Here is a 6,633-nt window from a genome sequence, read left to right as displayed (position 1 = left end):
CACCAGCAAGAAAAGAGTGTTCCTCTTTCTCCACAACCTCACCAGCATCTGTTGTCCCCTGAATTTTTTATCTTAGACATTCTGACTGGTGTAAGATAGAATCTCAGGGTTGTTTTGATTTGTATTTCCCTGATGACTAAGTATGTTGAACATTTCTTTAGGTGTTTCTCAGCCATTTGGTACTCCTCAGTTGAGAATTCTTTGCTTATCTCTGTACCCCATGAAGTTATTTGGTTCTCTGGAGTCTACCTTCTTGAGTTCTTTGTATGTATTGGATATTAGCCCTCTATCAGATATAGGACTGGTAAAGATCTTTTCCCAATCTGTTGGTTGCCATTTTTCTCCTATTGACAGTGTCCTTTGCCTTACAGAAGTTTTGTAGTTGTATGAGGTCCCATTTGTCAATTCTTGATCTGAGAGTATAAGCTATTGGTGTTCTCTTCAGGAAAAATTCCCCTGTACCCATGTCTCAAGGCTCTTCCCCACTTTCATTTCTATTAGTTTCGGTATATCTGGTTGTACTTAAACATAGTAAAAGCAATATACAGCAAAGCAGTAGCCAACATCAAACTAAATAGAAAGAAACTTGAACCAATCTCACTAAAATCAGAGACTAGACAAGGCTGCCCACTCTCTCCCTACCTATTCAACATTGTACTTGAAGTCATAGCCAGAGCAATTAGACAACAAAAGGAGATCAACGGGATACAAATTGGAAAGGAAGAAGTCAAATTATTACTCTTTGCTGATGATATGATAGTATACTTAAGTGACCCACAAAATTCTACCAGAGAGCTCCTAACCTGATAAACAACTTCAGCAAAGTAGCTGGATGTAAAATTAATTCAAGCAAATCAGTGGCCTTCCTCTATTCAAAGGAAAAACAGGCTGAGAAAGAAATTAAGGAAACAACACCCTTCACAATTGTCACAAATAATATAAAATAATTTGGTGTGACTCTAACTTAGCAAGTAAAAGATCTATATGACAAGAATTTCAAGTCACTAAAGAAAGATATCAAAGATCTCAGAAGATGGAAAGATCTCCCATGCTCATAGAGTGGCAGGATTAATATAGTAAAAATGGCCATCTTGCCAAAAGAAATCTACAAATTCAATGCAATCCCCATCAAAATTCCAACTCAATTCTTCACAGACTTGGAAAGAGTAATTTGCAATTTATTTGGAATAACAAAAAACCTAGGATAGCAAAAACTATTCTTAACAATAAAGGAATCTCTGTTGGAATCATCATCCCGGACCTTAAGCTGTACGACAAAGTAATTGTGATAAAAACTGCATGGTATTGGTACAGTGACAGGCATGTGGATCAATGGCATAGAATTGAAGACCCAGGAATGAACCCACAAACCTATGGTCACTTGATCTTTGACAAAGTAGCTAAAACCGTCCAGTGGAAAAAAAGACAGCATTTTTAAACAAATGTTGCTGGCTCAACTGATGGTTAGCATGTAGAAAAATGCAAATTGATCTATTCCTATCTCCTTGTACAAAGCTCAAGTCCAAGTGGATCAAGGACCTCCACATAAAACCAGAATTAGTAAGATTTTTAAAGTAAAAACTAATGTTTTCTTTGGTTTTTGAAATACTCATTAATTTATAAAAATAATTTTTGCATAAGTAATGAGTGAAAATATTTGAAACCTTGACCTGAAAATTTCTGGATAATAATTCAAGAGGTCTACATGAGGAGTAATAATTTCACCCTTATGTCACAGATTAATAATTCTTCAAAGCTGGTCCTGGGATGACTCAGGAGAAAAAGGGCTTGTAGTCTATAGAGAAAAATCACTCAACTTGTCCCATCATCCCTAAAAGAGCCAAACACAAATTTCTTAGCAGTCCAACAAAAGTCCTAAGGATGGGCACACTAACATAGTCTCTGTTCTTTTCTTTGAAAGTCTGAGTTGAGCTGCGTCCACATGGCTCAGGATCAGCCTTGGAGCATGAGTCATTCTCCCACATTGGCCATTCACTCCCTGTGGCAGTATCTTCAACAGAGCCCCTTCCTTTGGTCTCAACTCCATGGCCAGTACTGTGACACAGTCTCCACACTCTGCCTCTACATCGTTCATATTTATTTTACTCTCTGCTTATAGCTTTTATTATCCTGGTCAATTGGAGTTACTTATAATTTCTTTCTTTTTTTTTTTCTTTTTCCATTTTCCTCTTGAATAGGTGGATGTGGGCATCATCTTCTCAGGACTTATCTCCCCCTCAACACTCAGCAAGGCACTTTGAAAATGAAGTGCTTATTTTTTTTTTTAATGATATCCCTAGATCTCAATACAAACTGCCTCTCAAGAGCATAAAGGCCATGTTTAGCATGCACACAAGCAGGTATAACAGCTCTGGATGCTATATTTCCCTTAGGGCTGGCAGCTACAGTCTACACAGCACCAACGTAGCTTCTCCCAGTCCTGATGGTGAGTCACCCTGGTGGACTTGGCTGCGTCCTCTGTTTAGGGACGAATACAGCCAAAGTCAGCTCATTCTCGTCTGGAGGTCCTGGAGAAATTCCACACTCACGCTCTGCTAAGCTGTTGGCAGAAGTCTGTTCCTTGCTTCTGTCAGCCTCTCCATGCTAGCTGTCAGCTAAAGCTCCTCTCAGCTCCTTAAGGCTACTGGCAGTTATTGTCTTGTGACCCCAACCATCTCTAGCTCATTAAGCATGAGTTTTGTGCATAACTCAAATCCCTTGGGTTTTATTTTCCAGTGTATGTTATTTGTCCCCAGCTAGATAAAATTCTCTGCTCTTAAGTATTTGTGTGCTCAGACCAGGCCTGCCTGAGGAATGAATCCAAAAGAACTTTCTTAATTTAATTGCTCCTCAGTAATATAAAATAACCTTCCAATTTTCATTATTCCCACAAAGTTCCTTTCTGTGTAGAATGGAAGCTGTAAGTAGATTTCAGAGCTTTAAGATCAGACATTGGTAGGTGTTCTACTTTTTAAGCTTTTTGTTCCCTATTCATATTCCACTTCTACTGTCCATTGAATCTTTACCTCTTTTAACGTTAAGGATTTCTGAACCATTTATCATTTGTAGAGCTAGATAGTCTGTTATGTTATCCAATGTTCTCTAGAGACTCAGAATCAATAGACTCCACATTGAATGAAGATAATGGATATCCAGATAGATAGAGACACAGACAGACAGATGTGAGAGGATTTGTTACACAATTATGGATGCCTGAAAGTTTCAAAATAGCCTACCTGATTGCTTGAGAATCTGGATTCCAATAGCTTGGCTTAATGCAAGTTAAACATCTTAGAATTGAGGGACACACTAATGAGGCTGAAGGCCCATAAACATGATGTCTGCTAGTTGGAATAGAGTCCATGGACATAGCCCAGAGTTCTGCTGTTCAAAAGCAGAATGTGTTTCCATCTCTAGGATAGAGATAGAATTTGCCGATTTTGTGCCATACTGTTACATTTGGGCCTTGAGTAGACTAGATGGTGCCCCATGCACTGTGGGGTGGACATGCACCTGTCAGTCTGCCGGTCCATACGCCAATTTCTAGAATGTTTGTCATAAATACCTACATTAAAAGTTTTGTAAGCTCTCCAATAGTCAGTTATGCAATCAAACCAATGTTAAAAATTAAACACGATACTAATGCATAATCAGAAGATTGGCAGAGTGTGACCACATATGTACATCTTACATCTGGCTTGGTATTTTGACTCAAGCTGGCCTATAACATGAAATCTCTATGCCTGTGTCTGAGACCACACCATGGTATTGCCCTACCATGCCTGGATTTGAACAGTTTATTCCATTCAGGCATAATTTATCCATCAATCCCAAAAACACACTGATCCTTTGAAAGTTGCTTCCATCTTCCTTATCCTTGTTCTGTAAGAGCCTTGCCACACCATGATAAAGAACACATTCACTTTGTGTTTAATTAACTCTGAGCTTAGAGCACGTCTCCTTCACCCTAGCAGCTTCAGAAATAGCTTTGCTGGATTTATAGAAATGTTATTTCTCATTCACTTCTTAGGAGGGGCAGGAACAATTTAAAATGCATGAATCCCAGAGGAGTCAAGCTATAATTTGTCTCTTTAGGTGTAAAAGAAATGAGATATACATGATGTGTTTTCATAGGGTTTACTAAAAGAAAACAATGTGCTTTTAAACCAAAGTTCAGCACTTGTTCTGCTTTTAAAATAGGCAAATAGATCTTAAGATGATAACATTTTAAGACTAAAGGCAGAGGTACTAAAATACATCTATTTAAAATAAAATCGAGATCTGAAGCTGTGTCATGTTAGCATGTGTGTGTGTGTGTGTGTGTGTGTGTGTGTGTGTGTGTGTGTGTGTGTGTAGGTCAGATATTGATACCAGGTGTCTTTATCTGTCAGTATACATAATTTTTGAGATAAGGTCATTCACAGAAACCAGAGATCTTGGATTTGGTTTGGCTGCCTAGCTATCAACTCCTTGGAATATTCTTGTCTCAGTCTATCTACTGGAATTAGAGGCACACCACCCTGGCTCAATGTTTTATATGGGTGCTGGGTATATAATCACAAGTACAATTCTTGCACAGTAGGCACTTTACTGAAACATTTCTCCAAGCCCCTGAACCATAGCTTATCTGATTCAGATTTTTTCCTAAAGAGTTGTAAGATGGTAGGACTGATATAACCCAATGGAGGTTGAGAGTATATGCTAAGACGCCACTAGGCTCCACAACTTTACACAGCTTCAGTTCCTTCTTAGCATGCTCCGTTTTATAAATGGCTTCTCAGCCATTCACACAGGTTTCTTTTTTCTTTGCTGGTCTCCAAAGACTATTTCCTTATCCTACCTTTTCAATGACTTTCCATAAAGGAATACAAGATGTGAATCTGGATTTTAATATGTACCATTTAAAGTAGTTAGCAATGATCCATTAGTCATTCTACCCTGTGCTCTGGGGAGCTGGGTGAATGAATAATTACAGCTGACCTTCAGACAAGAGAGATCTAATCCACTCCTTGAAGGCTTCTAACTATGGAGTGATTTTTTTTTTTTCTGGTTGGTGGGTAAGCATTGAATCATTAGCATGCTATTACAGAGATCATTTGGAATATGAAACTAAAATAAACTTATTTATATATTTGTCAGGATAATGGGCTAGTGTTCTTAAATGTAATAATGAATTTTAGATTTTTTTCTCCTTATTTCAAGATTTATCATCAAAGGAAGCCATTTTCTTCCAAGAAGAATACAGAACTGTGAAAAGCACGAATGTTTATTTATTTTTGTTTTTATTTTTGTAAAGCCAGAGAAAAATAAGGACTGGGCTACACTTTCTTTTCCATGCTTACTCTGGAAGAAAAGAAATCAGTTTCAAGTAACTGTCTAGATGAATTTGTTTTTTAATGAATCTGCTTGAGGTTGGCAAGATTGCTCAGTGACTAAATCATTTACCCTGCAAATATGAGGATGATTTCTAGAATATATAAAAATCCCAGGAAGCATCAAGAACTCAAAGGAGACAATTAAAAATGGATTAGGAAAACCAAGAGAAAGTTCTCAGATTCAAATGGCTAGTAGACACTTCAGAAATCCACCATGTGGATGTTCGTGATGTGTGCGGCTGCCTGAAGTCATGTTGATGTCCACGGGTCTGGCGGCCCCTGGAGACCATATTTATTGCCCCCGAGGCTGGATTGATGTCTGTGGATGTGTTGCCAGAGAGGTCCATGTTGATTTCCATGGTCTGTACTGCCACTCGAGGCCAGCTGAGGTCTAACACATGCTGATACCAGAGGCCATGTAGATGCACATGCTTCATGCTATCCAGAAACCAGGTTGAAGTCCATAATCTGTGCTCCTTTTGATTATTAAGGGCAGGAAAGCTTCTTCGGCAGTGATATCAATGACTGCAGATTCTCAGTTGAAAAAGAGACACTCAACGCTTCCGTGGTGCACACATACATTTGAATCTCATTCCAGTAGAAAGAAAAACAAAGTAGTGGAATTTTCAGGTGAGTAGATGAAACTGTAAAAAATTATTCTGAGCGAGGGAACTCAAACCCAGAAATGCACATATCTCATACTCTCTCATATTTGAATCCCAGTTTTAAACGTTTTGCTTGGGGTATTTTACATGGAATGTGTGTAGAAGCCAGGACTCTAGGAAGTGTTTGCATGTGAGGAGAGAGTCTATGAATGATGTAGTAAAATGGATAAATGGATATACAATTAGAGAGAGGTAACAGTAGGGATGAAAATATTCAAGTAGGAATGGGGGTGGGGAGGATGGGGAATGAGGGAAGGGCAGTTAACAAAAATGAAACATATGTAAAACACCATATGGAAACCTCCCATATTGTAACCTAAATATGAAGTATTCTAGGAGGAGATAAGAGAGCCCAGGTGCTATATAAGAATATTGGTATTAGGAGTTTAATCTGGGATGAGAATAATGGAGTAGAAGATATGATGGGGTAGAGAATGTTAGGCACAGCTAACAATGCCTGGTAAAGCTTTAAAAAAACCTCATTGGCCTCCCACTTCCCCATGCCTGCCACAGGGGTTTGTTTTGGTTGTTTATGTTTGTTTCTTTGTTTTTTGGAGGGGAAACTGGGAATGGAGAAATTTACATGTAAATAA

This window comes from Mastomys coucha, unplaced genomic scaffold (assembly GCF_008632895.1).
Source record: "Mastomys coucha isolate ucsf_1 unplaced genomic scaffold, UCSF_Mcou_1 pScaffold16, whole genome shotgun sequence".
Taxonomy (NCBI): domain Eukaryota; kingdom Metazoa; phylum Chordata; class Mammalia; order Rodentia; family Muridae; genus Mastomys; species Mastomys coucha.
This window is presented reverse-complemented; position numbering follows the sequence as displayed.